At 51.8% G+C, this 24,684-nt stretch overlaps 1 protein-coding gene across 1 annotated transcript in view; it reads left to right on the top strand.

Annotated features, from left to right (window-relative positions):
- The window catches only part of Esrrb (estrogen related receptor beta), a 157,970-nt gene that overhangs the window by 5,749 nt on the left and 127,537 nt on the right, over positions 1–24,684 (top strand). Inside the window, exon 2 of the mRNA XM_071606681.1 lies at positions 14,397–14,403. The gene's annotated coding sequence lies outside the window, so the exon portion shown is untranslated. The remainder of the gene's footprint in view (positions 1–14,396; positions 14,404–24,684) is intronic.

The raw sequence follows: 24,684 nt of genomic DNA, 5'->3' as shown, positions 1-24,684 counted from the left end.
CATGTCCCGGTAGCATTTCATGGTCCTTGCCCAAGTCCCTTTTATTCCCTGACCCTCCTGCTTCCATGTTCCTCTGTCCATAGCGGGGTGGGGGTGGAGCAGGGGGCGAGGGAGAGATGTGTGTGTGTGTGTGTGTGCGTGCGCGTGTGTGTGTGTGTCTTCTATTCACGTGTGCATGAAACTTCCCAGGAATTTTATCCTGTTTAGTAAAGAAGCTTTGTCTAAGTCGATGTCAGATTTAATTGCTGAACCGCTCTCTCCTGTGACTATTTCCCTCCTTTGCCACACTCTCTTCTCTCGCTTTTGTAAGCCTACCTGCTTTCTCTGGCTGTTCAGACTCTGTGGGGCCCCATGCTCCTCCTCCTACTTTAACCCTCCAGTCCCGGGGGTACACATAAGAGGGAGACCTTCCTCTGAAGCTTTCCAAAGTGTCTGCTTCCATTAGCATGGACAAGGCCTTTGAAAGGTGTCGAGTTAGGAACATCATTTTAGGTACCGGATTCCTCCCAGAACAGTATTTCTTTTTCTGCTTTCCTGTGGAAGATGGAGTGCAAAAACTCAGGCTGTTGAGGGTTAAGTGAAGGCAATGAAAAGTCTAGGCTCTCCTGGGGCCTGGTGGCTGGCTGAGACAATTGATTAGCTTGGCTTAGTGATCTTTCTAGCAATATTCAGGAGAGAAATTATTGCTGATTAGGCTGTGTATGTGTGTGTGTATGTCTGTGTGTGTGTGTGTGTGTGTCTGTGTTTTAGAGTTTCTATCAGTGAGGGGGCAGGATAAGATAGGAGGAAGAAATGTCAGGATAACTTGCTCCTAAGTCAGTCCTCAGGAGGGGACCTGCCACCCTGAGTGTATCTGAGGTTACAGAGCAACTGTGGGTCTTGTGAGCGCCCAAGTCCATGGGGTAGGCAGGTGAAGGAGCACAGGGCCCCTTCTACCTTCTCTTTGCAACTCCTTGGGAATCTATAATTATTTGGGAATTAAGAGCTGAACAATGGGGCTGGGGCTGTAGCTCAGTGGTAAAGCGCTTACCTCGAATGTGTGAGACACTGGGTTTGATCCTCAGGACCACATGTGTGTTCATCTACAACTAAATAAATATTAAAAAAAAAAAGAGCTGAACAATGAAGTAAAGTGGAAAGAGACCCAGGTTGAGGGCTGCTTCAGTCACAAGCTCTGGTGGTCAGAGGCAGCCTGATGTGCCACGGAAGGAGGCAGGTACCAGGTGTCCAGCCCAGTCCCAACTCCAGGTTCAGTGGTCATGAAGGTGCTCATGCTCCTCAAGAGCTCAGTTCCCTCAATAGTTAAATGAGAGATTGCAGGTTATTGGGGGCCTCTGGCTCTAAAAGTTTACATGTTTAGAACTATTTGTTCTGATGAACCCAGAACATTGTGCTCCTACCATAACTGATGACAACAGGTCAGCCAGCCTTTGTCCCTGTCACCCAAGGCCATAGGCCCAGAGTGGCTTCTCCTGGGTTTTGTGGCTCTACCACCATTTTCCTTGATCTGTTTTCTGCACTCACCTTTCTCTTCCCTAAGCACAACTGGAGGGTTAGTGGAAAGCTGATCAGGGCTAATCGCTCAAAAACATGGGTCCATAGATCTTCTGCGTATATATTTTGGCACTGGGGATTGAATCGAAGGGTGCTTAACTCCTGAGCCACATCCGTAGCCCTTTTTATTTTTTTTTATTTTGAGACAGGGTCTAGCTAAGTTGCTGAGGCTGGCCTTGAACTTGCAATCCTTCTGCCACAGCCTCCTGAATTGCTGGGATTATAGGCATATGTCACCACGCCCAGCCATCTCTGATTTTTTAATTTTGTTTATAATTTGCAGAGACCCTTGTTTTGGATCTTTGTGGCCTTGCTACCCCTCCCTCTGCACCTCTATCCCTCTGGAAGTTGCATAGGCTTCACACATTTGGAGAAGCCCAGGGCACCCAATCCTCCAGCTCTGCTGACAGTGTTTTGCAGCATCCAAAGAAAGGAGCCATTTGGGATTTGGGAGGGGAGTTGCCAAATGGGGGACCTCTGTGAGTCCTTGATTTCACTGTAGCTTACTTTCTTTACCTGCCCAAAGGGATTAATCTCTGCTTTGAGTCTCTCATAAGGTTGGTATGAAGTTAAAATAAAAATCATAGAATAAGAGTTCCTTTAAAGATGGAAGTATTACCAGTTTTAGATGAAATTATTTCCCTGCATGGGGAATGCTGTTAAGTTGTAGGGGTAGAAAACATACTCTAGAGTCCTGATCCACCTGATGCCAGCTGCAACTCTGGCCAGGTTTCCACCTCTCCATTTCACCCTCAATGTCCTCTTCTACAAATTGGGATGATAAGAACACCTCTTTCATGGAGTTGCAGGGATTAAAGAGGACCCGTGAACCATCCCCTGGACAGTGCCTACTAGATAATAACTTCTCAGAGCCATTGTTGTGGGAAAGAGAATGACATTTTGGCCATTTTGTGATCCTTTTCCAGGACTCTGTGCCAAACAGGTCAAGAGGGAGGAAACTTTCAAAGTCCCCACATTTCTCCTGAAGTCCCCTGGACAGCTTGCAAAGATAGCAAAAGGTGCTGCTATGGAGGTGGTTTAGAGACACCTGGTTGTCCACCATGCCCTGCTGAGGGTGGCTGCCACCCATATCCAGTGACCTTCTGGAGGTGGCAACATGAGCATCCTTCTGTTACCTGTCTGGGTTTTGTTTTGGGGTGATCTGGCCAAGCCTCCTGCCTCACATGGAAATCTGCTGTCCATAGCCTAGCACATATCGCTGCCCATGCGCAGATGTGATGCTGGGAAGTGACCCGAACTTGTATGTCCCGCAGTGTTCCAAGTCTCAGCAGTGTGGTTTCTGCATCAGGCCGACTCCTCTTTCCTGTGTGGAGTAGCTAGAGAGGCAGCGTGTTTCCCACAGGTTGGACGGTGCACCTTTGGGGAGTCCTCAGCAAGAAAAGAAGAGAGGGAGTAGGGAAGGGCCATTCCTGTTGCCTCTGAGAAGCCAATTTGGGTATTTCAGGGGACTCGTAGAGGTGCCGTCATGCTCTTAGGGGAGAATTCCGAATCCAGACTTGTGGCCAGCCTGAGCGCGTGTGCGCACTGTGCTCGTTCAGGGTATTGCGGTCAGCCATCCGTGACTCTCTTCTTTCCCGTCTCGGGCAGAGAGTAATCTAGAAGGAACGTGTAATTACTATTTACTCTGGGGCACTCAATTGAGAACACCCTCATGTAATGACTCTTGAGCTAATTCCGCCTTCAGATGGCCATCTGCTGTGGCTCCTTGGGAAGCCAGTGGGGATGAGGCGCCGCGGGCAGCCCAGGGGGAAGGATCGCGAGATGCATGTTAGTCCTGTGGGCTCAGGCTTTGCTCTTGGGCAACACGCACACACAGGTGGCATCTCTCATATGCAGGATCTTCACCCAGCTCTCTGTCCTTAGTGATAGAAGTTTCAAAGCAGAGCTGTCTGTGAAACTAATGAATAGTCTCTGTGGATCTGTTGGACAGTCAGTGGCATCCTTAAGGAGTAGATATTTAGATTTTTAGAGACAGGAGGATACCATTCACATCAAGGTTTAAAACATGCAAAGGAGGCTGTGTGTTGTGTAGGGAGCAAACCTAAGATGTTCCTGAGAATGAGAAAGGCCGACTTCAGAGGGAAAGGTCAGGCGCCTATGAGGGTATTCTCCACCCCATCTGCCAGCTCAGGTTTGGTCTGGCTTCTGCAGGCTCCTCCCTGGCTTTCTCCCTCCACTTATTTTTGGGCTAAGCTTGCCTAATCATTTAAGGTGGGGGATGAGGGCAGTGAGAGGGCAAGTGGACGCATTCTCACTACACCCATGGAATCTATTTGCTAAAAATATCAGAAATATTACCTTGAAATCTGACACCATACCGATGTGACTGGACACTGTTGTGGAGGCTTCCAAACTGTTTACGGAAATAAAACTGATTTTATATCAGCATATTGAGCAATCAAGTATGTTAGCTTCCAGAAGCCACTGCCTGATGGCCAAGTGTAGTCCATTCCATTTTGTGTCTCTCTGCCTCTGCTTCTTGTCTGTAAGAGGGATGGGGGTCAGATGGGTGATCTCCAAGGACTTCCCTGTCCAGCTTTGTGTGTCAGTATCCCTGCGGGGCAGTGATCATCTGCTTCCCCTCCAGAACTAAGAGTTCTGTGGGCAGACACCGGGAGCCCCATCTCCCAGCACAGTTCCTCGTCAAGACGGGTACCGGAAATACTTTAAAGGTACTGATGAAAAAATGACACAAGCAGATGCCAACTCCCAACCCAGTATCAATGTGACTTTTCCTAGACATGCCATCGGCCTGAGTAGTTGTGTCTTTGGTCTCCTCCTTGGTCAGCGGGGAGGTTCTTACCTTTCTGGTGTGACCTGGAAAATCTCTTAGTAATAATATGTAAATGAGTTGTCTAAAAAATGCCCCCTGAAAAACATCACCTCCCTCCCTGCTTTTCTGCATGGCCATGCTCTTGTCTATTTCTGGTTTCCCCCTCTCTACCATACTCTATTAACTTAAAAATATTACATTTGGAGACTTTCTAAATAAAGAGTCCTCAGAGCACAAAGTATCCCTTTTCCATTTTCTGTGTCCCTATGTGCTCCCTTGTAAAAAAATTTTATCTTGTTTTTTACTAAGTGGCCTTGATTTTATCATTAACACTGGGACAATTCTTTTTACAGTGTCTTCACTTATTTCTAAAATATTCACCCCTAAGTCCCTAAGTCTACTCCTCTTGGTCTCTGTGCCCCCTCCCTCCCCTGTCTTTGCCATTTTATAGAACTTACAAAGTGATTCCTTTATATGTGGGACCCTTGATCTCAGGCTTTTCCGAGTCCTCCATCAAATTTCCCAGAAGAATGGTTCTTACAATTGGACTTTCACGGTGCAGGTGGTCTTGGGTCTCTGTCATTTCCATACTGAGCCTGGGGACATGCTTTGTTCTCTCTCCCCTAAAACTTCATCTTTTCTTTAACCAGCACTTTTCACATTGGGGAAGAACCACATTATGAATTTAAAGCTTTAAAAAAATTCTTAGGTATCTTTTCTTTTGCTTCATAGTGTGACGGTTTCCACTTTTTCTTCCCTGACAATAACCTCTCCTCACCTCAACTCCACTACCACCTGGGACCTAATCCTGACATTTCCTCAGACAGCTCTCCTCTGTTCCCTTGTGTTGTTGTTCATGGCTTGCCTGGTTTCTTGACTTTTTCACGTGTCCCACCTCTGCAGTGGCTCTTGAGATTGTGGGAGAAGGAAAGAGGCATTTTTTGAGGATCTGTTATGTGCTAGAAACTTTCTGAAGTTCATACAACTTGTCACTGTAATGATTAAGATGTAGGTGCCATGGTGATTCCCATTTTAAGGAAGGGGAAACTGAGGCACTGAGGTTGAGGATCTTGCTTAAGGTCACCCAGGAGGTAAGTCATGCCATCTGATGCCACTTTCTATGACATACTCTGGGGCTGAAAAGGACAACCAGCAAAACAGAAGAATTCCCTTTCGTGTCGTTTACATCTAGATTGGACTCATTCCAACATTTTCAGTTTCCCTCTTTTGGTTTTCTTTGAAATGTGTTGAGTGTCCCCCTTGACAGACCCACATGAAAGGGATCCTGAGACTCTAGCTTTTGTTCCCCAAGCCCCACATCCTTGTAAATATTGCCACACGGGGGCTTTGGTTGAGAAGGCCCTTTGTCAGTCAGAGCTCTCCGTGGCTGCTCTTGCAGTCTTGCTTTTCTGTAAATCAGTTTTTCAAAGTCTCTGCAGAGGAGTGTTGCTGGGACGTAGGCCCCATCTGTGGGTTGGACAGGTGGACTTGAAAAGCACCCTGTGGCGGTGCGCATCCAGGAAGCTGGTTTCGGCCGTCTCCTCCTCGCTGTGCCCCACCTTCCTGCCCTTTAGGGACTTCATACCCTCTTTGGTCAACAGTGTTTCCATTCCCTTTATGTCAATGGTTTGCTTCTCCCCACCCCACTCCACATTTCTGGAAACTCAAAACCCGTGGTCCGTCACCTTTCCTGCCACCAGTGTCATCCTAACTCCTGGGGATATGTGTGTGGCCTAGTGGGCTGTGTCCACTGTATCCCATTGCTGGGCTTCATTATGGATGGAGGGAGGCGGGGTCTTTTGCCAAGACCACAGCCCCCACCTGACTCCTTGCCCACTCTCCCGTGACCTTGATCTGCTCCCCCCCCCCCCCCCCCGCCCCCGCACCTTGGCTCTTGGGATGCTAATCACATTCCCAAGGAGAGTCAGACTATCTCCCCACCTTGGATCCAGTCCAACATGTGCTCACTGTTTGGGACAAAGTATTTATCCTGTCTGTCTGTGACCTTCTGCAGACACAGGTTCACCAGATTTCTGCGGGTCCTCTGGCTTCCCAGAGGCCTGGCAGCCGTCAGCCTGCCTCCTGCGCAGTGGGTGCAGGCGGCTGGGATGCCCGTGGACGTTCATAAGTCACTGACGTGATCTCCAGTGTTTAGAGATGCCCCTTCTCACCAGGCTGAGGTGTCACAGTGAACCCTTAGCTGGAGCAGTGACAGTGGTGAGGCCATTCAGCAGAGAGCCTTTGTCTGCAGAGCCCCCTTTCTTTGCCAACCCTTCCCCCTGCTTTGTCTGATGTTCTTAGAGTCCCCAACCCTTGGTGTCTCTTAGTAGAAAGGTTACTGAAGTTCTCGGGGGGGGGGGGGGGGGGGCGGAGTTGGGACATGACCATGTGACTATGCTGCCAGTGGGGCTGCCGGGTCCCCAGCTGCAGGGCGGCGGGGTGGTAGGTGAGCTGCAGGAGGTGCTGGCTTGCTCGCGGTGGCTGTGGCCCAGGCTCTGGTTTTTCAGACTGGAGGGACCCTCTGGAGGTGTTCTCCTGACTCTGGGTCCTCCGTAGGTTCAGAAGCTGGAAGCTCCTCCAGATGCATGTCTGGTGATTTTCCACCTGATGGGGTTGTAAGTGTCTCTGCCAAGTGGGTTCGAGTATTTCCCTGGCTGCACTGTCACCCTGTTGTTTGGGGAAGGCTCCTGGAGATAGGGAACATGAGTGCCATTAGGTCAGGTTCCCCAAAGCAGGGCTGAGATGAGGGAGCACTCTCCAGAGGAACCTGGGCAGGGACGATGCCAAGCCAGCCTCGGCCACCTTCAGGAAGGGGATTGGCCAGTGCTACCCCAAATCAATCAGCCATTCACTGGCTGACAGCTGATGGGTGAGGAAGCAACCTCCCAGGCCCTCTGGACCAAAGGGGTCAAGGACAACTCTCAGGATAAGGTGCAGCTATTAGCAGTTGGGGAGCGGAGCATCATGGGGTAAAGGATCTGAGCAAAGTACCAACAGCAACTGCTGCAGGAAGAGGATGGGAGGGGGAGTCCTACCGTGGCCTCATTCACTCCCAGTCCACATGGGCCCAGGGTAGAGCTAACATACAGGACCAGGACTCTGGGTGTGAAGATTCCAGGCTACCAAGACAGACCCTCTGAGGTCCATACTCAGAGTGTGAGTTGCACCCTTTTTTCTCTCTCCCAGCATCGGCTCCCCAAAGGCAGAGAAAGAGACTCGCTCTCCACCTCATGCCTCTGCTCCGTGGGGAGCTGGAGCAAGAGGGCCTCTTCTTCCACAGAGGAGGACAGCCGTCCCACACCTTTGGATGGAGCCCAGGCTTGACCACCGCCTCCTCACTGGCAGGGCTTTAGGTCTTTGATTTGCTTTCAGTAAAAGGTCTGGCCAGGGCACGTGGCATTATGTCACCAAGCAGTGCCATTGCAAATGCCCATGAATCTGAGTGTGCACGGAAAACATACAGGAAGATCAGTTCTCTTCTTTTGGAGTTTGGAATATAGAATTGGTTGGCGTAGGGGTGGGTGGAGGGTGGGGTCCCCCTGATTGCTCTAATTGGTTGCAGCCAGTCCAGCGGCCTCAAAAGAAGGGATAGGGATGTGTATGGAAGGCAAGTACATGGGGAAGGGGCACTTGAGTTGCCAAGGAACCATGTTTGGAGTGGTGGGCAGAGGGCACCTCACCATGGCACTTCCTTTAAGTTGGCAATATAGTCAAGGAAATAGAGACCCTCAGTCAGTCCACCTGAGGGGACTGCAGATCCAGGAAATGGTTAAGATGAGTTCAAACTCAAATCAGTTGTCTCTATAGCTATGTTGTCTAACCAGTAAGCCAATAGGACTTGGACACCAAATTCTGGGAATGCAGTGGGGATTGGGATTGGGTCCATGTGGATTTCTTGGCTTGGTGACTTCAGATTTGTCTGGCTCATCCCAGTTCCTAGGGACTTGAAGTTTCTCCCTACATGGACTCCTCTGCCCCATTCAACCCGCTCTTCTCTCTCATCTACCTGCACACCCATTCGGAATGCCACTCACAAGAATGTCCCCGCCCTCCACCTGTGCTCTGTACTGGCACTGCCAAAACTAAAGTGCAGATTCAAGGTACAGTGATGACCACATGTCCACAGACTTTGGACTTGGCTAAATCTGAGTTTGAGTTCTATTTCTGCTGTGTATTAGTCTGATGGTCCCCATAAGTGAATCTGCCTCTGTGCATTTCAGTTTTCTCATCTGTGTAAGGGGATAATAAAATCCAATCTCGTGGGGATTGTTCTGAGGATTAAAAGAGATGAGTCCAGCTCTGAGTGGCCTCAAAGCTCTGCTCTTTTGTATCGGTGTGGTTCAAGTTCACGGACAGTGAATACCATGTGTTCTGTGGACATAAAAGCATTGGAGTTGGGGAGTTCTGGTGGTAACAATGGTAGTCTAATCAAAAACCTTTCCAACTCTGGATTTGACTTAGATGTGGAGAGAGGGTAAGGACCAGCTTGGAGGACATTGGTGATGCACATGTTCCCCATTCCTCTTCTACCTTCAGGATCTAATCACACTTTCGAAGGCTACGCAGCTTTCTTCTCTGGTTGGGTGACACACAAAGCACGCAGAAGCCACCCTTCCTGCCAGCTGTTCTTTCCAGTGCCTGGCATGTTCATGTCCCTGGGCACAGGGAGGGCTTCAGGGTGCACAGGCCACCATCTGCTGGAGCAGCCACGCCTGGGCTCAGCAACAGCCCCACCTGCAAGAGCCCAGCCCCAGCTTTCAGCAGCTGTCTGGGTGGGTGACCTAGCAGCTGTGCCATCAGCCCCTTAGGGGCCTGTGTTTTTGTCTCTCTCAGGCCCTCCTGGCTGCCAGGCAGAGGGCCCACTGTCCTTCACCACCAGCAAGCATCTCACATTGCCCAGCCTGTGCCAGTGTTGGCAAAGTCTTCTCAGTTGAGAGGCCTAGTGTCTCTGGCCTCTGTAGCTGCTCACATGCCCCACTTGGGGACTGAACCCCAAGTGGGGTGAGGTGAACTCTTAGCCTTTACTTCCTGGGGCTTTGCCAGCTTTTCCATTTCTCTCTGACAGATCTGGAGACTTTTCAAAAGGTGTCTATGCTCACACGAGTCAAAGGGAAAAATTGAATGGATGTCTCCGAAAACAGAGGTACTTGTTAAGTTGAACCGGAAGATTATTAACGCTAACTGTGGGAGAGAGTTCTAACCTGACTCCAGCTCATGATGATGAAGGTGGTGGTGGTGATGATGATGATGGTGATGATGATGGTGGTGATGATAAAGGTGGTGGTGATGATGGTCATAGTGGTGATGGTGGTGATGATGGTGTTGATGGTGTTGATGGTTTTGATGATGGTGATGTGATGATGATGATAATATGATGGTGGTAAGATGATGGTAGTGATGATGATGATGATGGTGGTGGTGGTGGTGGTGGTGATGATAGTGATGATGATGATGGTGGTGATAGAGGCAGTCCACTATTGACTCACACTATGAACCCAACTCTGTGCTTGGTGTGCTGCTCCTTTTTGTCCCTTTTTATGCTCAGTAACTCAAGGAAGTAGGTGCTAGAATCCCCACTTCCATTTTTCAAATAACAAAGATGGGCCCCACAGGAGTTCCTTGACTAGCTTAGACATATGGCTGCTGAATGTCAGTTCTGGAATTTGACCAAGTCATACTCGAACATCCAAACTTTTGGCCACTCTCTTGCATGGAGTCCTCCAACACTGTGGAATGCTCTGTGAAATTAGGAAATGTCAGGGTTGCCGAGGAGTGCCTCCCATTTTATAGGTGGAAAAACTGAGGCTGGTGTTCGGAACACCCTCAGTGCTGTGCTCATGCCAAGGCAGGCACTCTAAGAGGGTCCTTCCCTGCTGGGGTGAGCTGCAGGGTTGATGGGGCATGGGGCATATATGTTCCACTTGTGGATAGAGGAATTCACTCATATGTTTTAGATACCTCAAGTGTAGCCAGGTAGAGGAGAGACAGAAAACAGCTAAAGTTGGCTCAGGACTGGGCACCACACAGAACACTTAAGTCCCCAAGTCAGCTTCCAGGACCACCACCTTCTGTCCCATTCCTCCCAAATCCCCCAACCCAGCACCCACACAGCAGGCAGCTTGCCCATGTGCATGTGTGCCCTCGTGCCTGCAGGCCATAAGTGCCCCCGAGGGGCTCCCCAGTCTCCAGGGCTTCAGGCTAGATGTGCTGAAACTCCACTTGTTCGAATGAGGGCAGGCTGGGTCACAACCCAGTGTCCGGACCCCTTTATGACTCAGCCCAGCTCCCCACTTCTGAAAGAAGCCCTCCATTACCCCATCTTGCATAAGTCCTCTCTCCTACTCTGGTCCACTAATGTGCTCTGGCCCTTCCACAGTCACACTGCAACACAGTCACACATAGCTGTGACTGTCTGTTTCCAGGACTGAAATCTGTTGAGCCAGGCTGTGTTACAAATATTCCAAAGAATGCCCAAAAGATTGAGTGTACGTGCGTGTATGTGTGTGTGTGTACACACGCGTGTATGTGTTCCTTGGTGCACACATGAGTTGCTGTGAAGAGGAGTCCAGTCAGACAGGGAGCAAGGACTGAAGTCCAGTTGTGCCCGGGGGTGGGGATGGGCTGGACTGCGCTCTCTGTGGGAGCTGTGGGTAGGTGAGATGAGGGCTGTGGCTCATCAGCCAACATTTGATGGCATTTAGGAAAAAGCAGTCGGGTACCTCTGTGGCCACTCCAGTATCAAATTGGATTTTCATTCTGGAAAGGGGGCCACTTGTCTTCCCAGGGCCCAGGAAACAGTGAGACATAGGTGACTCCCAGACCAAGAATAAATAATCAAGTCAATCTCAGGTTTAATTGCCCTTTGACTCATATCTCCGTCACTGGTCACTGCCACCAGGCAGACCGGTACCAGAGGTCACCTCTGGGTGCCAGTGCCCCATCCCTGTCCCTCTGCAGGGAGCTAGGAGGCTTTACACAGCTGGAAACAGCTGTGCACGGCATACACCAGAGCCAGGCACTGACCTGTGCAAACACGAGTAGAATTATAGCCACCCATAAACAAATTAGCATCCTTTAAAAGGTGAAAAGCTCCATAAAATGTCTGGGTTTTGTTTACAGCTTCGAGGTGGGGTGGCCGCGAGTCGGATTAAATCACCGAGATGCTGGCGCTGGCTCGGTTTCTTCCCCTCGCCTGCCCCCACCACCATTGTGAGCACACACAGGCCGGCGCACACTCACACACCCGCACATGCACACGCAACCCGCATGCAATGGCCGCTCAGTCCGTCCTGCCGTTGTTCCTGCCAGCCCGGGTCCCAGCAGGTGTTCCCTAATTAGCAATCTCTTCATTTCCAATCAAAGCACAAAGCGGCCCCAAAAGCCTGTCTTTATGAGGGAGCGGAGCAGCGGCTAGGGATGTGCAGGGGGGGATAATTGTCTTCGCCAGTGGCGGCGGTAAGCGGGCTGGCTAATTCATTATTGTAATAACTTTGCTTGTCCTTGGGGAGGTGCGGGTGGGGGAGGGAAGGAGGGGAAGGGGGAAGGGACCGAGTGTGGCTGAGGGTGGGGCCAAGGGTGGGGGACAGGAGAGCAAATGAAGGAGGCACTGCCCACTCCCCTTCTCTGCTCTGGGCCCACTCCCCACAGCAGGCGGGCAAGTGACAGGGCCTCACTGCAGCCGCCACAGGGGGGCGGGCTGGCCAGACTTTCCCTGTGCCTGAAGGGCCCCGGGTTCCAGGTGAGACCCTGGCTCCAGGACCAGGCACAGCTTCCTTCTGAGGCTGCAGGGCTGCCTCCTGGAGTCTGAGGGTCAGGTGTTTGTGGCCGGGTCCTGAAGCCAGGCCTGTGGCTTCCCAAGGGCTGGAGTGTCATGAACTGTCAGACCTTCTTCATTCCACTCCCACAGTGACGGTGACAGTAGGAACACCCCAAAGAGCTGCCTGGAGTTATAACTGTTGTCAGCAGAACGATGTGAGTGACAACCCAAGGACCCCTGTGACCCAAAGCAGCAACTCCAAAGTGGCTCTGAGTGTCCTTAAAAAGGGGACATGGTGGCTCTGGCCTGGACTGCCCCTTGCTGTGTTCTGGTATATTTGCCTGGAGTCACTTGTCCCACAGAGAGCAGGACAGAGAGGAACCCTGGCCACTGGAGCACAGGTAGACTGAAGTCCCAGAGGCCAGGTTGTCTGGGGGATTGCAGTGGCCCTGTGCTCTCAGGGGACTCCAGCCAGCCACAGGGATAGAGTGTCCCTGGGGGAGAAAGCATGGCAAAGGCACAGGGCGAGTCCCAGGACAGCCACAGAAGAAGGCCATGCTCAGGATCACAGGAGAGCCTGGGAAGGGAGGCCAGGCTGGGCCTCGGGCAGGCTGGAGTCGCATCTGAGGGCTGTCTTCATCTGTTGTACCCCCAAATCGGGAGCAACAGCAGCCCCTGCTAGAGAGCCTGGGACTGACTCACCTTGCCCCGAAGACGGGGCATGAGGGTGCACCCCGGTTCCTTGCTCACACTGGAACCTCGGGGTTGGGGGCGGCCTGGGCCAGAACGGTGACCAGAGGAAAAGCAAGCCCTCCAGTGCCCCCTCCCCAAAGCTGCCATCCAAGTCCTCATCATGGGGTACTTGCCAGAGGACACTGGAAATGGATTCCAGCAGCCCTTGCTAAAGCCTCCCCTGGTTCTGAATGTTGCCCTGGCCTCCCGGTGTAGTGGTTAATATAGGTGACACGCAGAGTACAGCCACCACCGTGTTAGCCTCTGTGCTTCACCGTGCAAGTGGAGGCCAGGTGTGGCAAAGTGCTGGGGCACTCGCCTCACATGCAGAGGGCCTGGGCTCTATGCTCAGTACGTGCCCCACCAAAGATACTGGGGGAGGGGAGCAGGGTGGGTGTCAGAGCTTCCCACTTCCCCTCATCTGTGGGTGGCATGGGGAGCTGGCTGGAGGATGACACTGGGAGATGGGACTGTGTGCAGCAGGCCCTCCTTCAGTCCAGCACCTCGGGCATCTCCAATCACTCCAGCAGCCGTGACCTGGCGGCCGAGGCTCAGCCCTGGTCTACCTCAGCCCTGCCTCTTTCTCTCTGGTTTGGGTGGAGATGACCTGCAGCTGGGGCCTGGTCCCTGCTCCTGTGCAGGAGAAAAAGGCATATCCCTGGCTTTGCTGGCCAGGAGTCCCCTGGCCCTGGGCTTGGTTTGACCTGTAGGACAGTGTGGGAGGCTGGGTGCCACACCCTCTCAATGGTCATTTCCTCAGGGCACTGTGACTTTGCTGTTTGGCTCTCACCCTAGTGTGAGGTCAGGAAAGCCAAAGTCAGCTCCCCTCCAACCCCAGCCACCACTCACAGATCCCTTTATAGCTGCTTTTCAGAAAACATCCATGAAGCCTAGCGGGGAATAAATAGAATATTACACAAATAAATAGCAGTGTGGTAGGGGTGGCTCTGTGGGTTGGGGAAGGCCCCTCTGAGGAGGTGTTAGGGTTAGGTCTGTGGTGTCCCCCCAACCTCACGTGTGGCGGTGAAAGGATTGGATTATGAGAGCCTTAACCTACTCAATGCATTGACCCACTGGTACAGATTAATTGGGAGGTAACTGTGGGCAGGTAGGGTGTGACTGGAGGAGCTGGTCACTGGGGTGTGCCTTGGGGTGTATATTTTGTCCCTGGCTATGGAGAGCACTCTCTCTCTTCTCTTCTCTCTCTCTCTCTCTCTCTCTCCCTGGCTTCCGGTGGCTCTGTCTTGAGCAGCTTTCCTCTGCCACACCCTTCTGCCATGATGTTCTGCCCTACCTTGGACCCAGAGGTATGGGGTGGCTATCTATGACTGAGACCTCTGAAATCATGAGCCCCCAGATAAACTTCTCCTCTTCTAATTGTTCTTCTCAGGTCTTTTGGTCACAGTGACAAAACACCTGACTAAAACAAGCGGTGACATTTAAGCTGTAGCTGAGGGACAATGAGAGAATCAAGTCTGGTTCTGCATGGGCAAGATCAGCGCTGACCAGGAAAACAACAGCCACATGGGGTTACGTGTCTGCTTCCCAATTTCCTATTAGCCACATTGTTTAAAAAGTCAAAAGAAACAGGTGAAATTAACCTCAATAATATTTTCTATTTAGCCCAATATATTAAAAGATGACTATTTCACATCTAGTCAACATAAAAAAATTATTAAAATACATTCTACAAGCTTTCCCTGAACTAAGTCTTTTGGATCTGGTGTGAATTTTACACTTAGATTACTTCTCGATTATTCCTCATCCCAAGAGCCTCGTGTAGCTAGCAGCTAAGCACATTTGATGCCTAGAGGTGAAAGGAACAAACTCTGGAGCCACTTACTAGCTATGTGACATTGGCAAAGTGGCCATGAACCTCTCTATGCCTCAGTTTCTCCATCTGTAAAATAGGGGCCTAAGAAAAGTTACCCCCTGTAGTTATTTAAGCTCACAAGTCTCAAGCAGTGTCCGATTTAAAAGTGCTGTTTAAATGTTAGCTATTAATAAGTACAATTTTTAAAAAAATGAAAACAATGTATCTCCGAAGGAAACACAGTGAATAGCAAAGGCGGGAGGGGCTGGGGTACAGGTTGAGTGGGGACTGAAGACACCAGGGGGCGTGTCCTGATCAGGTCCGCCTTGAACAGCTTGAATTGCTCTCCAGCTCCTTGGACCGAGCCTGAGAACCAGAGAGAAAAACTTGAGGCTGAGACTTTGCCTGACACCTGTTCCCATCTCAAAGGAGGGGTGTGAGCTGAGGTGGGGGGCTGTGCACCCCCAGTCTTGCCCATCCTGCTCTGACTCCAAAACTGTTGCAAGCCTCCTGCTCACAGCTGCCTGGGAAGCGCCGGGCCTCAGCTGGAGGGGGAATATTAATGATTCAATTTTCAACCGGGTTCCACTCCAGGGCCTCGCTTGCAACATGCATTTTTAATCATAACAAAACAGAATGACAAAGGGAGTCATTTGCAGCCAGGCAGCCCCTGCTGGCCAGCCCTTCCAAAGGGTTTGGCTGGGGGAGGGGTGGCTGGCCACACGTCACTCCCCCTTTTGGAGCAGAGAGCATTCCCAACTTCAGGAGCCTGCGGCTGTAGGCCCGGTGGCCTTGTGAGTGCAAACCGTCATCTTTGGGTCCTTTCTCCTTTCCAAAAGGGGCAGATTGGGGAGAACCAGAAACCCTTGGGTGCCATCATCTAGGACTGGCAGAAGCTGGGGGAGTGGGGATTTGACCATCCCTTGGGTTCCAGCTGGTCTGCAGCAGGGGCCCTGCAGATGGAGGCAGGGAGTTCGCACAGAAATCTACCAGCCTGTCCTCCAGCCTTGGGGACACACCTCAACAGGGGCCTTCTGGGCTGATTTGGTCTTGGTGGTGCCTGTGAGAGGTTTACTCCTTGCTCATGGGGTGGCACCTGGGCTCCCTATGGGTTCACCTCCCACCTGTGGGTCCTGGCCATCTTGTTTGGCAACTCGCTCTGCAGTGAGTCAACTGGAATGTTCTCCTTCACTCTTCCTGATGCCCTTGAGGGCCCAGCTTGAATCCCCCCTCACCAGGCTCCCTGTCTCCTTTCTGCCTGTATTGCCCCTTGTCTGCCCCGCTCCCTTAGCACTCTGCTCTTGGGCACACCTCTGCCATCCCTCAGTCTCTGAGCACCCAGCACTGTGCCTGGTTGGCTTGGTCTAGTGGGGATGGCAGGCAGCACACCCAGAAACCAGTTCCTGAGCCATTATACTTTACATGCATCATATTCCTTTAACTAACATTTATGAAGGACCTACTGTGTGCTGAACGCTGGTTACTGCAGCTTCAGTGGCAAAGAAGACAGACAGACATGGTCTCTACCTTCATGACATGTTGAGTTAGGCAGAGAAGATTAAACAAACTGATTAAAGTCCCCGCTGCTGTTTGTATCCTCCCTTATGCCTTGTACACATTGGGTGTTTAATAAATGCTTGCTGGTGAGTGGGTTCTCAGCTGGCTTATTCTCTGACCGTGTCACTCTCCTCCTTCTTGTTTTGCATTTGTGAGGCTGATTCCAAGGCTGGACCCTTACCTGTTTCCTGTCCTGATTGGGCTATCTCTGATCTCAGGTGTCATCAATTAATAAGAGTAATAACCAGCATTTATTAAGTGCATGTTAAATGTCAGGTGCCAAGCACTTGCTGACACAAGTAGTATAATCTTATCTAATCTTCACAACCACCCCATGGGATAGGGATTATTATTTGACCTATTTTACCAAAGAGGAAAATGAGGCACAGAGGTGTGAACCGAGATGCAAACCCAGGCAGTCTGGCCTTGGAGTCCGTGTTGTAACCCCACTGTGTTGTCCTGGCGTGTGGACAGCAGGTCAGAAACACCCTTTCTCACCCGATTCGTAGAAACTTACTGCCTTTTCATGGACAGAGAGCTGTTGCTGAGTTGGTCCAGCTTGCATCCCCGACTCCAGGAATCGAGCATGGCAGCACTGGGGTCCTTGAAATTCCTCGCTGGCTCCCCTCTCATGTTTCAGCCAGGAAACCAAGGCCCAGGAATGGGGAGGGACTGGCCTAAAGGTTCAAGGCCAAACCTTGGCCCAGCGTGGCTCTGGGTGCAGGTGCTTCCACCCCAGAATGGCACCCACTCCACCCCCTCCCTCAGTCCAGCAGGGGTACAGTAGTGAACAAGGCAGGCCAAGGTCCCTGCCCAGATGTACCTTACATTCATGGGGGGGACATGGGACGGCAGACAGAAAGTGCACAGTAGTCCACGCATTTGGTGGATTAAACAGGTTTGTGCTGCGGGAAGTAGGACAGTGGGAACCAGGGGGTCCTCACCTTTCCTCACTGCCCTGAAGGAGGTGAGGGAGAGTCCTGCAAAACTCTGAGCATTTCCGGCAGAGGGAACACATAGCAAGTACGAAGGCCAGGCCCGAGGAAGGAATGGGCCTGGTGTGTTCAGGACAGAGCAAGGAGGCCAGTAGCCATTGTGGAGTGAATGAAGTGGAGAGAGGAAGGCAGAGGTGGCTTCTAGCTGGGTGGAGGAGTCTGCCTCCTCCCAGCTCCCTGCTTGGCTCAGGGCCCATGTGAGGTTTTGTGGAAAGTCTGAAGGTAACAAGGGCTCAGAGTGGCAGGTGTTCCTACTCTTTCTGGCCCCTGCCTCCTGACCAAGGGATTTCCAGAATAAGACAGCCTACCTGCTCCTGTAACCTCCTCTCACCTGTGGTGCGGTGGCCAGACTCCACAGAACTTTCTAGAGAGAGGTCAATGAGGGGGTCAGGTACTCGGTGGCCTGGCTGAAGCTCTACCATGCGGGGTGCTCTAGAGTGGAAATGAGCTTGCTCTTTGCTCTAGTCAAGGACTTCTCAAAACTCCACAGCTGTCCTAGGCAGAGGCCTCTGTCAGTCACTGACTTTCCTAGGAACTTATGAGATCCTGGTCATTGTTCCGAGGGGGACTGTGATGAGAGGACACCCTCAGTGAACACTGACTTCTTTGGACCCCCATCCCTGCTCCTCCTGTTGTGGCCTCAGCAGGAGGTCCTTACATGGTGTAGGGTCTTGTGGGGACACAAGCCACAAGGCTAAGGCTATTTTGCCAGGTTGGGGGTGGGGGGCACTCAGCTTCTGCTGTCTGTGCAAGCTGGTGTTGTGTCCTCCCTCTTCCCTGCAGTCGCCTCTCTCTGATTGAAGGGCTGGTTTTATTCCCGAGCTGCCTCAGGGCTCCTCTTTCTGATTGCATTAAAGTCTCCCTAATTCTCCCCTCATTAATGATTGGCATATTTTTACCTCTCACTAAAGGAGCTTCAAGGCGACTCCCTGGGGGCCCTCCTCTCTCCGAATGAAACAATTTCATCCTGCTCCAGAAACGCATTAAAAAGGGTTTGTCAGGATCTTATCACCAGTTAGAGAAAGCTAATCAAATTACTTCTATTTATTAGCTGACCAGCAGTGTGGCATTCCATCAAGCCCTGGTCTCGGCTGCCGCCTGGGTGGGCATGCACTGAGCACCCTGGCATCCTGTCGCGTCTGGAGGTGGGCAATGTGGATGGGCTGCCCCTGCCCAGCCAGTCTCTCTGCCCCAAGCTGGCACAGGAGAGCTGGGAGGAGCTACGGGTGCACCCAAGCCATAGTTATCTGCTGCTCATCAAAGATGGCTCCTTACAGGCACCTGCCTGTTCTGCTCAGCCAGAGGGCGCAGCTCAGCCCCGGGCTGCCTGTCCTTGGCAGAACTGGATGTGAAACAGCAGTGCATTTATAAGGAGACATATTCTCCCTCCTTTGGAAGAGAAGGTTATGACTTATTTTGTTTTCCTCTAGGGATTTGTGTTGTTTTTTTTTAAATAGAGTGCACCCCCAAATTGGTAATATGTTGTTATGTTTCATGTTTTAATAACAAAATTACCATTTGATTTTTTTTGTGTGCTCCACTTCTCCGCATCATCTTGTGCATTATTTTCTCCGCCTCCCTAGTGAGGAGTATCATAAATTTATCACATATCCTTCTAGGACCTTAATGAGTCTTGTAAATAACTGTGTGTGTCCAAGAATGGTACAGTCCTGTTCTGTGCTACCGTGGGAATCAGCATGGGCTCTGGGCGTGCAGATCTGATTGAACTGCCCCAGGCCTCAGTTTCCCCATCTCCAAAGTGGGGATAATAATAGCACCCACTTTTCAGGATTTGTAGTGAGGATGAAATGAGATACCTGAAGCACATAGCAGAGGACCTGGCCTGGGTAAGTGCTCATGAATGCCAGCCATGGTCATTACCATGAGCTCCCCCACTACCACCTGCACCTCCTGGGGGCCCATGTGCATCCCAGCCCCATTTCACATGAGGTCAGCTGCATAAGGATGTGTGATGCATAGGGTCCCTCAGGACGCAGCTGTGTGGACATGTGTGTGCTCTGCCCTGGAATTCCCTGCTCACAGGAAGCGGGCTGGGTGGGAGAACAGGCCAGACTTGGCCCAGCCTCCCTGAGCAGACCTGGGCGAGCAGAAGAGCAGCCCCACCCCCGCCAGCCCTCAGCAAGGGCCACCCCAGCTGCGCACCGCCTCTGTGGCCCTGGGAATGGTTCAAAAGGCTGTGCCGCGTGCCCCATCACGTCGCACAAAAGGACATATTGATTGGTTTGTAGAAGCATTTCCTGGGGTCCTTTATATCTCTCTCCCTCGTCACCCGTAATGAAGAGGCCGAGGCACAGAGGAGGGAGAGGCCAGCCCACATCCATCCGGGTGGGATTTCTTCATCTTATCAATCAGGACTTTAATTAGACACGTCCGAGAGGGCAGTTCCATCTCGGGGCAGGCGGCAATCTTTATCAAGCATGCCACATCTCTAATTACTGTGTACTGACAGATAACAGTTGGGGGCAGGATGGGGGGCCCAGGAGGCAGGGAAAGGACAGCAGGGCTGGAGAGTGGCCATTTGCCCAAGGAGAGCGTCCTTCCAAGACAGCCTGGACAGGATTGCTCTAATTCTGATGCCTAGGGGCAGGGGATGTGGCCTCAGATAACACCCCTCACAGTGATTGCAGGTTGAGCCATGGTGAATGGCCGGGTCACTAGCTGGACAGATGTAGGGATCCCATGTCCCTGACCACAGCCCATGCTCCCAACACATACATCTTTCTTTTCTTTACATCTGAACTTAATCGTTGCTCAATTTTTGCTGATTTAATAGAAAGAGCCAGGAAAACCGAGACTTAAACCTACAGCTTGGCTCCACATTGGGCAGCTTATGTGACTTTAGACAAATGTCCTACCCTCTCTGGGCTCAGCTGCCTTCACTGTCAGATGGGATAGTCCCACCCATGGTAGGACTCCCTTGGATGTGAGTGGAGATGACCTATGCGTAGGAATGTGTCCTCCCCACCTCCTGCTCCTTGCCCATCAGGGGACAGTTTGTGCATTTGTGACAGAGGAACCATTCAGATGATCAAAGCCTAAGGACAAGTCTCCCATCTTTCCTGGGTGAGTCGTGAGTTTTCTGCTCAGCAGTATTGACATGCCATCAGGGATGGCGGACCTGGGGGTGACAGCAGGCTCCGTGTCCAGAGAGGTAAGGGAATTACGCACTTTCTGCAGTGAGTCGAGTTGGGCTGCCTGCTCTCTCTGCGAGTCCAGTTGCTGATTTTCTCTGAGTCTTGGATCCTGGGGAGCTGAACGGGTGTAGTCTTCCCCCACTTCACGGATGGATAGAGACACAAAACAGGTTGGCCCAGCCCTGCTCTCAGGCGCTGCCCAGAACGTTAATGGAGACACGCTGCCCTAGCCCCCTAATCCAATCCACGTGCTCCAAGCTGTCTGGGATTCTCCCTTGCTCCTCTCCCCCTCCAGGGACTGGGTCTCTTGCCTCTGGGTTCTCCCCTTGCCAACCGGGAGACCTGGTATTCCCCAGAAGAGAGACCTGCACGGTCCTTGAGGAGCACTTACTGCTGGATCTAGTCACCTAACTCTCAGCCTGGGTGGCTTGTGTCCTGCTGTCCTCTCCTCGCCCCAGCTACCACATTCCAGTCACTTTCAGAGATACCTCAAAATCCTCTCCCTTTTGGCTTGTCCTCCAACAAATAGCTCCTGTCATCTACTCCCTGTGAGTCCCCATCCCTGAGGCTACTGGTCCTGTTTGGTTCCTGCAACCCTCAGAGTCCTTAATCCCAGGCCTTGGGGGCCAACATTCTCTTGAGACTTGGCTTGAAGGCCACAAGTGCTCGTGGCCTGCAGGGTCTCAGCCAGGCCCCAGCAGGACAGGCCAAGCGCTCCAGGAACCTGTGGAAGCAGCCTTGCCAGGCACGGGCCTCACCTCCTTTCAGAGAGGTTACTATCCCACACTTGTCTCGAGAGCCAGACTCTGGTCCTAGTTCAGGTGGTCACATGGGTATTCTTTAAACTGGATGGCACAGGCTTGGGAGTGTCCCAGAATGTCCCTGACAGGACTTCCCATGAGGAGCTTGGACACACTCAGACTCATCTTTCTCCAAGTGGATGTGGAACTCCCATGCTGGAGAGAGGCCAGGGCTGGAGGCCAGGCTCCGGGAGGTCAGAGTTCACGGGTCCTGGAGGCTGCCCGGTGAGGATGCTAGCCTGCGGTACACTGGACTTGGGCTGATGGGGACCTCTGAGTGGAGCTTCAGAACACCAGGCCACTGGGACACAGTAGTGGCCGTGGTGATGGGGGTGTGCCGAGAAGGAAAGGAGCCGTCCCTCCTTAAGAGAGAGCAGGGTGTGAGCAGATGGAGCCACACACAGGCCCCACTGGAGTAGAGAGGGGCTCTGGGGGTGGCATAATGGGCTTTCACAGGAAGGGGCAGCGCCTGGGCCACAGTGTCAGTTGGTCTTTCTGGTGTGAGCCACTTTGACCCTCTGTTTAATCTGGACACAAATTCTAGAGGAGGAGACATTCTGTAGGGAAGAAGGAATGGCAGGGGCTAAGACCAGTGGTCAGTGGGGAGCTTGGTGAGAGCCCCGAGCAAGCCCGCAAGAAGCGCCTGCAGATCCCCCGGCCAGGGAGATGCCGCTGACCACAGGGGAGGGGACCTCTCCTGACACTTAGCACATACAGACGTCTGCAGTCACATGAATGAGGGATCATCCCCACCAGCCCAGATGAGGGGCCTGGCAAGTGAGAGAGGCACAGGGAAGGCCGAGGGGTTAAGACCTGGGCTATGGAGCCAAAGAGCTGGGACTTGGACTTTGTCCACTTGAGCCTTGATTTTCCTTATCTATATAATGGGAATGGTGCTGTTCGTGAGGCAGAGTTGCTGGGTGTCCATGGGCATGTTTCCTGGTACAGTTCCTAGTAGAAACTCGACAAATAATAACCAGCTGATCATTCATTGAGAAAATACTTGTTGGGTGCCTACTGTATATCAGGCATTGTGCCAGATCCTGGGTCACAGCAGTCAACTTGACAGCCAAGCTCCTACTCTCAGGCACTTCTGTTCTGGTGGGCAGTGACCAAGAAAGCCCAAAATGTGACCATATAAAGCCCACTAAGCTGCAGTGCAGGAAATAAACAGGGAGAGTGAGAGAGGGTTCTGCAGAAGACGGGAATCTTTGAGACAGGGTGTTCAGGGGAGGCTTCTCAATTTTGGAAGGGGAGGGGTCTCACCCATGCCAATGGCAGTCCAGATAGAAGGATCAGGGAGTGGAGTCTTTGCAGCGTTGGAGGAACAAAAATGAGCTGAGCCACATGAGAGAAGGGCTGTCCCAGAAGGAGCAAGAGCCAGGGAGCAGGCAGGGCCCACAGGGCATGGTAGGTAGGGCTTGGTAGGTTATGCTAAGCACAGTGTGAAGTCATGGGGTGATCTGAAGGAGGGGGCAAGGGCTTGGTGCATGGCTGAAAGCATGGTCTCTGGAGTCACACCTCCTGGGTTTGAATCCGGCAAGTGTAATCAACACCCCAAAATGTAGTGTCTTAAAATAATAGCAATTATTTCTTTTGCTTACAAACCTGAAATGTGGGCCAGGTTTGAGGAGGGAGTGGCTGCTGCTTCTTGTGGAAGCTGAGGTGAGTCACCTAGAGCTGGGGTGATGCTCTAAGTGGTTCTGGCTGCTGGCCGGCACTCAGTTCCTCTCCACATGGGCCTCTCCACGTGCCTGCTTGAGCTTCCTCACAGCATGGTAGTTGGGTTCCAAGAGCAAGTGTCCCAGGCTGCACAGCTTCTTTTCACCTGGCCTTGGAGATCATCACCTCCACCTGATTCAATTGATTGAGTGATGACAGCCAGCCCCAATTCAAGGGAACAGGAATTAGACCCTATTTCTTACTGAGAGTCCTAAAGGATTTACAGCCAAAGAGTTTGAAGAGATAGGTTGGGTGAGGGGCAGATCAGGCAAAACTTCGTAGGTCACAGTAAAGAGCTTTCATTTTCCTTTAAGTGCGATGTGAAATCATTAATGGTTTTAAATAGGGGGGTGATGGCCAATGCAGTGACAGGGAGCGTGAATTCTGAAATTGGACTGCCTGGATTCAAATGAGGCCTGCATGAATTAGCTGTGTGTCTTTGGACTTGTTTCATGACTTCTCTAGGCTCAGTTTCCTTATCTCCAAAATGAGATTAGTAATAGCACCTGCCTCAGAGTTCTATGCTAAGGATGAAATTAATTCAATTCTCATGAAGGACACAACAGTTTCTAGCACATATTATGTGCTCAGAATGTTCACCACTGTTATTCAAATTATGCTTTCCTTCACTTGTTTGGCTGCAGGGCAGAGGAAGCATTGCAGAATGGCTCGAATAGAATCAAGGAAAACCAATTAACAGAGCCAAGACTTGAATTCAGACCCGCCAGGCTCTCTGCTCACAATTGTTTTATTAGGTATCTGCAGTGTGCTGGGTGCTGTAACAAATTACCACCAACCAAGTGGCTTGAAACTCAGGGAACTTATTCTCTTGCAATTCTGGAGGCTAGAAGTCCAAAATCAGGGTGGATCTCTAGGAAGCGTCTCTTCCCTGTCTCTCTCCTGGCTTCTGGGGGTTGGGGAGCGCCTCGTGTTCCGTGGCTCGAGTCTGCATGGCTCCCATCTCTGCCTCTGCCTTCACAGGGCTTCTCCCCTGTGTCTGTGTCTCTTGGCCCCAAATTCCCTCATCTTAGAAGGACATCAGGGCCCTCTCGAATCCAGCATGGCCTCACCTTAGCTTGCACATCTGCAAAGATCTGTTTCTAAATAAGGTCACGTTCACAGGGCGGACGTGAGTTTGGGGAATACACTATTCAACCCCATCCTGGTCATGGCTGTTGTCAGGACTGAAAGAGATGAACTAGCTCAAGGTGGGGATAATCTGCTGCCCCAATTCCTGTACCACCCTGTGTCCTAAGCAGGGGATAGTGACAGCGCTAACCAGCCAAGTCACCCAGAACTCAGCCTCCTCTAAACATCTAAAGGACAGACCCAGAAGTGACCGCTGCTCAGGGGTGCCCTGCCCTGGCTCTCCCAAGGCAAGACCCTTGGCTTCCTGGGTTGAAAGCAGGAGGCAGAGAGGACCAGGGTCAGCACGGAGCTACTGTCTGCAGGAAGCATGGAGCTCTGCCTGGTGGAGCCAACAGGGAATGCCCGCCGCCATGCCCCTCTTCCCAGTTCCCAGCCGCCAGCTCCTCTTAAGTACCTGGGCTCTGCACAGCACCCCCAACTGGCCCCTGCCTTGGGTCTGTTCTCCTGGAGGCCAGGCCACAGACACCTGCCCTGGCGACTCCCTAGATGGCCCCCAGCCAGGCTGCACGGAAGCCCTTCAAGGTCTAAGGAGTATGCCCAGGATCAACCAGGATCCCATAATTGGACTGTTGTTCTTTCATTTTGCCACGTTGCAGCGTGCGGATTATAGACACCACATGGTATAGATTTCCTGTCAGAGCTCATGAATCAAGCCCC

This window comes from Marmota flaviventris, chromosome 2 (assembly GCF_047511675.1).
Source record: "Marmota flaviventris isolate mMarFla1 chromosome 2, mMarFla1.hap1, whole genome shotgun sequence".
NCBI lineage: Eukaryota > Metazoa > Chordata > Mammalia > Rodentia > Sciuridae > Marmota > Marmota flaviventris.
This window is presented reverse-complemented; position numbering and strand designations above follow the sequence as displayed.